This window comes from Tachyglossus aculeatus, chromosome 22 (assembly GCF_015852505.1).
Source record: "Tachyglossus aculeatus isolate mTacAcu1 chromosome 22, mTacAcu1.pri, whole genome shotgun sequence".
In the NCBI taxonomy this organism is placed as follows: domain Eukaryota; kingdom Metazoa; phylum Chordata; class Mammalia; order Monotremata; family Tachyglossidae; genus Tachyglossus; species Tachyglossus aculeatus.
The window spans coordinates 44,841,310-44,849,306 of record NC_052087.1 but is presented as its reverse complement, the minus strand read 5'-3'; the positions used below and the strand labels follow the sequence as shown (position 1 = coordinate 44,849,306).

At 47.7% G+C, this 7,997-nt stretch overlaps 1 non-coding gene across 1 annotated transcript; it reads left to right on the top strand.

Moving 5' to 3' along the window:
• The first annotated feature begins 5,052 nt into the window (after positions 1-5,052).
• On the top strand, positions 5,053-5,190 carry LOC119944245. The gene has a single exon (XR_005455742.1). It is a non-coding gene; the product is annotated as a small nucleolar RNA SNORA7 (small nucleolar RNA).
• The last annotated feature ends 2,807 nt before the right edge of the window (positions 5,191-7,997 follow it).

Genomic DNA, 7,997 nt, shown 5'->3' with positions numbered 1-7,997 from the left:
TCCATCCCCCCCATCTTACCTCCTTCCCTTCCCCACAGCACCTGTATATATGTATATATGTTTGTACATATTTTTTACTCTATTTATTTTATTTGTACATATCTATTCTATTTATTTTATTTTGTTAATATGTTTGGTTTTGTTCTCTGTCTCCCCCTTTTAGACTGTGAGCCCACTGTTGGGTAGGGACTGTCTCTATATGTTGCCAATTTGTACTTCCCAAGCGCTTAGTACAGTGCTCTGCACATAGTAAGCGCTCAATAAATACGATTGATGATGATAAAGGGAGAAGGTTTTACAGGCCAGAGGGAGAGCCTGGACAATGAATCACTCAGTGGCACTTATTGAGTGCTTACTGTGTGCAGAACACTGGACTAAGCACTTCGAAAAGTGATTGATGGTGAGAGAGATGAGACTGAGTGGAGCATTCCCCATTCCAATGTGTAACTCTGGTTTCCTGCCCTTGGAAACGGAGGCACAGAAATCCCACTTGACAGGTTGTCCCCCGTATCCCATTTCTCTTCCCCGGTTCTCCCCGGGGGACTCTGCTTCCCCCTTGCCTGTGTTGAGTGGATTTTAGCCTGAAAACATACCTCACGCACCCCCCATCCACCCCAGTCTATTCCCTCTCCATGTGCTGCTTGAGTTCTATCTGTGTCAGGCAAGGGTGTGCTGGCAGCCATGTGGAAATATGTGTGGTTTTCTATTACCCTCACAGACATAGGTGGGAATTTCCAAGAAACCATGCAGCAGTTACATTATGGTTTTCACACTACAGCTAGAAGCAAAATTATAAAAATATTTTCTGACATGACTCCACTTGGACATATGAAATTTCATTCCATTTTGCACATGCAATTAAATGGCCAATATAATAAGGTTCCGGGGGGAGAGGAGAGGGTCTCTTTGCAACCAAGAGATGATGCTCCATCAGGAGAAATGGAGCTCAACTTTGTTCTGTGGCTTCACTCATTCATCTCCCTCAGATTGGGTAAAAATTTCAGGGTATTAATTTCTCGATTTTCTCCCACAAATTTTCCCAGCTTTCCACAGGGTGATATTGAGCTCAATGAACTGTGCCTATCGCTCGCCAAAGAAGAAAGCAAACAGGCTCAGAGAGGGGCTTGAGGCATGATTTTGTTCCACTGATAGCATTTCTATGACTCCATGGAGAAACTAAACGTTTCCCCTTGTCTCCTGAGGTTTGAAGTAAGGCTGCCCGGAATACAGATGCTGTTACCTAAAATTGGAGAATTCCTCATTTGCAAGAGCAAAGATGAACATGAAAGTAATCAAATAGATGTGAGGATTGGGTCTGTCTTGTGTTTTTCATCTCCCACAATAAATGGGAAGAGGAGTCGCCTGTAATTATGGAGTCGGGTACATTTTTCTGGCATTGGCAGGGAGGCACTCTCTGTGAAGCAAAGACTAGAAAGTAGAGGCCAGCTGAGAGTTTGGGTTGGGACCCGAGCCTTGACTCTGGGCTGGGCCCATCAGCCCCTAGGATCGATAAATCAATCAATCAATCAATCAACAGTGGTATTTACTGGATGCTTACTATGTGTAGAGCCCTCCAATAAGGCCTTGGGAGAGTGCATTGCAAGAGAATCAGCAGCCACGTCCTCTGCCCATAAGAAACTTACCATCTAGAAGAGACCTAGGATGCACTATGGCCAGACTGGGAGGAGAGGATCTCTGGAGGTGGCAGACTCAATGAATCAATAGTATTTATCGACATTAATACAATCACTCATCCTATCCCGCCTGGATTACTGCATCAACCTCCTTGGTGCCCTCCCAGCCTCTCCCCACTCCAGTCCATACTTCACTCTGCTGCCCGGATCATTTTTGTATAAAAACATTCAGGATATGAAACCCCACCTCCTCAAAAAACTCCAGTGGTTGTCCATCCACCTCCATATCAAACAAAAGCTCCTCACCATTGGCTTCAAAGCAGTCCATCACCTTGCCCCCTCCTACCTTACCTCACTTCTCTCCTTCTGCACCCCGGCCCAGACACTTTGGTCCTCTAGTGCTAACCTTCTCACTGTGCCCCAATCTCGCCTATCTCGCTGCTGACCCCTGGCCCACGTCCTGCCTCTAGCCTGGAATGCCCTCCCTCCTCAAATCCGACAAACAATTACTCTCCCCCACTTCAAAGCCTTATTGAAGGTACATTTCCTCCAAAAGACCTTCCCAGACTAAGCCCCACTTTTCCTCCTCTCCCACTCCCTTCTGCATTCTCCTGACTTGCTCCCTTTGCTCTTCCCCCTTCCCAGCCCCACAGCACTTATGTACCTACCTGTACTTTTATTTATTTGTGTTGATGTCTGTCTCCCCCATTCTAGACTGTAAGTTTGTTGTGGGCAAGGAATGTCACTGTTTATTGTTGTGATGAACTTTCCCAAGCACTTAGTACTGTGCTCTGCACACCGTGAGCACTCATTGAATGAATGAATGAATTTATAATAATAATAATGGCGTGTATTAAGCACTTACTACATGCAAAGCACTGTTCTAAGTGCTGGGGAGGTTACAAGGTGATCAGGTTGTCCCACAGGGGGCTCACAGTCTTAATCCCCATTGTACAGATGAGGGAACTGAGACACAGAGAAGTTAAGTGACTTGCCCAAAGTCACACAGCTGACAATTGGCAGAGCCGGGATTCGAACCCATGACCTCTAACTCCAAAGCCCGTGCTCTTTCCACTGAGACACGCTGCTTCTCTGGAAGTGCTTTTATGAAGCACTTACTGCGTGAGGAGCACTGTACTAAGTGCTTGGAAGAATGAGGACAGCAGTCCTGGGAGTGAGGCCAGAGGAGGATGATTCTGACACCCCTACTTTTTCCTCTGCCTCCAACCCCAACTTCACTCACACCTCCATCTCAATTTCCACCCCCCACCTCCACCCTTACCCCTATCCCCCGTCCCCATCCCCGCCTTGGCCCCCATCTTCACCTCCACCTCCACTACCGAGCAGTACGTATTGATCACCCTCAGGAGCGCAATCTAATTCCTCCCAGAGAGGAAACAACTTTGAGTTCAGAAGAAACAGCTGAGTTAGCTTTTTCATGATATTTGTTAAGCATTTTCTTACTATGTGCCCGGCACTGGGGTAGATACAGGAAAATCAGGTTAGTAATAATAGTAATATAATAATGATTGTGGTATTTGTTAAGCACTTACTATGTGCCAAGCACTGTTCTAAGCACTGGAGTAATAATAATAATAATAATAATGGTATTTGTTAAGCACTTACTATGTGCAAAGCACTGTTCTAAGCGCTGGGGTAGATACAGGTAATCAGGTTGAACACAGCCCATAATCCCCACTTTACAGATGAGGTAATGGAGGCTTAAAGAAGTGAAGTGACTTGTCCAAAGTCACACAGCAGGCAAGTGGCAGAGCTGGGATTAGAACCCAAGACCTTCTGACTCCCAGGCCTGTGCACTATCCACTAGACCATGCTGCTTCACTCCTGTTGGACCTAAAATTTGCACCAGTCTCTCAAGGTGGCTGAGTCTCAATGGGTCTGGGGGCTTTGCCTATCTGCCTACCTCACACCAGGGCCAAAGACATCACCCATCATCTCTCTGGGTGGCCAGAAGTGACTCAGAGTTTCTTGAAACTCTCACCCAGATGGCCCTAAACTTTTCTTCTCCCAGTGGGGTGGAGTGAGAGGGAAGGGGTTGGGGCTAAAAATCTGACCAGATGGACACCCCCTTCAGGCAGTAGGCTGATCCCTCTGTCCCCTAAAGAGACCTACTGCAACGGCAGCCATGTCTTGAAGGTCAGAGCCTAGCGGGACCATTTGAAGAACACAAAAACAGTCAGCCCCCCTTTCATTTCAGCAGGGACCCCTCCCCTGGATCCTCAGAGCCAGAGAGCCAACCGGTCTGAGGGGCTGATTCCTCAGAGAAGCCTCTTCATCCCATCCTGAACCATGCACGGCCTGGCAGTGTGAGTCTGTTTCCATTCTTCCCACTACGCCTTGTGACCACAGGTTTCCAAATTCATTTGTGTGCTAACAGGCACAGAGGGTCAGGCTGAACAAAAAGAGGAGCGTGGCCTACTAGATAGAGTACAGACCTGGGAATCAGAAGAACCTGTGTTCTAATCCTGGCTCTGCTACTTGTCCACTGCGTGACTTTGGGCAAGTCACTTCATTTCTTTGTGCCTCAGTTACCTCATCTGTAAAATGGGGATTAAGACGTGAGCCCCATGTGTCCAACCCAATTAACTTGTATCTAACCCAGCGCTCAAAACATTCTGGCAAATAGTAAGCCCTTAACAAATACCGTTATTATTATTATTATTATTATCAAGCATGCCTGTTACCTTAATCTCATCCTCTAGTAGTGAGGATATGCTCATTTTAACACAACTATGCTGGCGCAGATATGTGAAGAGAATGAGCGACAGCTGTATACCCAGAGAGTTTCTGTATGTAAAACCAAAAGCAAATAAGACAGAAGAAACTTTCTAAGGACACAGAACAAAGCCTCAGAAAATGCTGCATCCCACCTGAAGAAGGGGAGTCAGTTACTGAGGACAAGACCAGTATGCCATGAAGAAAGGAGAGGCTGTCTTCGAAGCAAAACTTCATGAAAAAAGCGTGACACAAAGATAAGGGAGAAAACAGTACCCCGATACTGCAAGCATTAAATGCGACAACCCAATAAAGGACACACACACACACACACACACACACACACACACACTCTCTCTCTCTCTCTCTCTCTCTCTCTCTCTCACACTATGGAGAATCCTGACAGAACCTGAATTGACCAATCAATCAGTAGTATTTACTGAGTGAATCCTCTGTGCAGACCACTGTACAAAATGCTTAGAGGAGTACAATAGACTTTGTAATCAGTCAATGAATCAATTAGTGGTATTTATCGAATGCTTACTGTGTGCAGAGCATACTACTTAGCATTTGGGAGAGTACACAATAACAGAGTTGGTAGACACATTTCCAGTCTCCAAGGAACTTATGGTATAGAGGGGGAGGTAGACATTAAAATAAATTACAGGTAGGGGAAATGGGACCCCTCTCAGGGTCACACCTGAAGAGTTTCCAGTACTCTACCAGTCTCTGCTACAGGAGGGAGAGTCAAGCAGAGGCATATACATTCCATTCCTAGCTTGGCCAGTGGCTAGTGAGTGGAAGGCAATCTGCTACAAGGCCAAACCCATGCTGGGCAGAAATGGCATGGGAAAGAGTCAAGAACAGAGATTCGAGTTTACTGCACGGAAGGCGGCAATGGTAAAACACTTCTGGATTTTTACCAAGAAAACTCTACGGATCCACTACCAGAACAATTGCAAGTGGAGAGCAGGACATTCTGGCAGAGATTTGTCCTTGGTGTCACTATGGGTTGGAAACGACTTGACGGGATAAGACAAGACAAGGGGAAATGGGAAAATATAGAATATTATCCCTGCCTTCAAGGATCCCTCAAAGAGCAAACAATCTAGTGGGAGGATCTGGCCACTAAAGTAAATTACAGATAACTTCTCGATTCCTGCCTTCAATGAGATTACAATCTAGGGACATGACTCAAACACACATTCTGCTCCTCTCTAGTCCATGCTCACCTTTCAGTTGCTTCTAAAACTATCCTCCTCCTCCTCTCCCTCCTTCTCTCGAGCCATGGGTTCTAATCCTGGCTCCGCCACTTGTCAGCTGTATGACTTTGGGCAAGTAACTTAACTTCTCTGGGCCTCAGTTACCTCATCTGTAAAATGGGGATTAAGACTGTGAACCCCATATGGGACAACCTGATCACCTTGTACCCCCCCCCACCCCCAGCGCTTAGAACAGTGCTTGGCACATAATAAGTGATTAACAAATGCCATCATTATTTTTATTCTCTTCTCCTCCCCCATGCCTTGGATTACCTCCCTCATGGTGCTGCCTCCTCTGATTGCTTTAGCTGTCCCTTAGACCAGAAGCCCACCTTGGTAATCTTGTTTCTGCTCTTGATGCTCTCCAACCTGGCTGCTTCTCTGCCTCTGATGCTGCATTCTCTAGCAACTGGACTTTGGTGTGTCCGCGTCCATCCTGGCTTCCCCATTAGACTGTTAGAACAATTTTGGGGCTTGTGCTTCCTTTGTAACTCCCAGCATCACCTGGGACCCATTGAAGGCTCAGGGTCCACCGCTGGTTAACTGGTTAACTGGCGGTTGAAGAACAGGGGGCTTCTGGACCATCCTGGAGAAGCAACATGTCGTAGTGGATAGAGCATGGGCCTAGGATCAGAAGGTCATTGGTTCTAATCCCTACTCCACCACTAGTCTGCTGTCTGACCTTGGGCAAGTCACTTCCCTTCTCTCGTCTCTGTCACCTCATCTGTAAAATGAGGATTGAGACTGTGAGCCCCACGTGGGACAGGGACTGTTTTCAACATGATTTGCTAATAGCCACCCCAGCACTTAGTACAGTGCCTGGCACAGAGTAAGTGCTTTAAAAATGTCACAATTATTATTACTATTCTATCCTATGCATGAGCCTGCAGTTCCGGGTGGGACCCACCCGACTGCTCCCCAGGGATGTCGACAGACTCCCTGACAACCTGATCTCCTCGGTAACCCGGTTCGTCCCATGCTCTGAGCTCCTTTCTGGACCCCAGGGCCACCACCTCATGGAGGGACGAAGCCTGAGACAGCACCAGACAGTAGAGCAGGGAGCCACCGAGCCCTCGAATGACCACCGCTGTCCACGCCATCTCCGCTTTCCCCCGAAAGACAAAAAAAAGAATTCCTTTGGAGCTAAAATGTCTCAGCTTCCTCCCAGCCCAGAGGTGAATGGCTTTTTGGGAAAGTTAGAAGAAAATTGGTTCAGCATGTTCCCGACATCAGTTTCCTTAACGTTTTTTCAACACGCATCAATTAGGGATCTCCAGAGAGACTGAAATAGCATACTGCGCTAGAGTGCACTAGGCCTGAGCCAGCCACCCCCTCCCCACCTCCCCACCCCCTCCCGCCAGCCATCCCCCAGACATAATGTTGCATTAATGCGCTCTTGGACATTGCGCTTTGGCGCAGGGAGAAATTGTGGGGAGTATGGGGGGGAAGGGGTACGGGCTAAGGGGTGGGGGGGCTCAGTTGTCAGAGTTCCATCTGGTGGACAAGGGGGGAAATGCACCGCGTTGGAATCCTCTCTATCGCCCCCTTGGGTCACCTGGGAGGATTACACCCCTCCCCTGACCCCGCCGCAGGCTGACTTTTCCATCCAGTTCGCTCCTTTGGCTATTGGAGGGACCTGGAGTTGAAACCGAAATGTGGTTCTGAGCACAGGGGCTATTTTTAGATGACTACACTCTGTGTTCATCTAATCTATTTTTGTTTTATTCGTAAAACATGTGGGTGGATCTGTGTGTTTAACAAAAGTCAGATGCAAGGAAATGGATCTTTTAAAACGAGATTGACGCTGCTGTTTTCCTGGTGCTGGGCCCTGATTTGGGGGATTGGTGGGGGCAGAAGTGTCTTCTGTGCTGGTGTTTACTATATAGTCAAGGGAAATGCAGCCTGGCCTAGTGGATAGAGCAAAGGCCGGGGATTCAAAAAGACCTGGCTTCTCATTCCTGCTCCACTACTTGTCTGCTGTGGGACCCTGGGCAAGCCACTTCACTTCTCTGGGCCTCAGTTTCCTCATCTGCAAAATGGGGGTTAAGACCGTGAGCCCCATGTGAGACCTAGTCCATGTCCTACCAGATTAGCTTGTATCTACCCCAGTGCTTAGAACAGTGCTTGGCACACAGTAAGTGCTCAAAAAATGTTATAAAAAACCCTGCAAGTTGTTCTTTCCTTCTTAGGGCAATCTGCTCTCAGCCTCCTGCCCCCCTCCACTCCCCGGTACCCCCAGGTGGCTTTCTCTAAAGTAGGGGAGGAGAGAGGAGAGCCTATAGCAGGAGGTCAGGAGGAAGCGGGGAGTGCACTAAGAACAGCTCAGTACCAGCTTATGTTACCCTCCCGGGGACCTTCTTCTTCT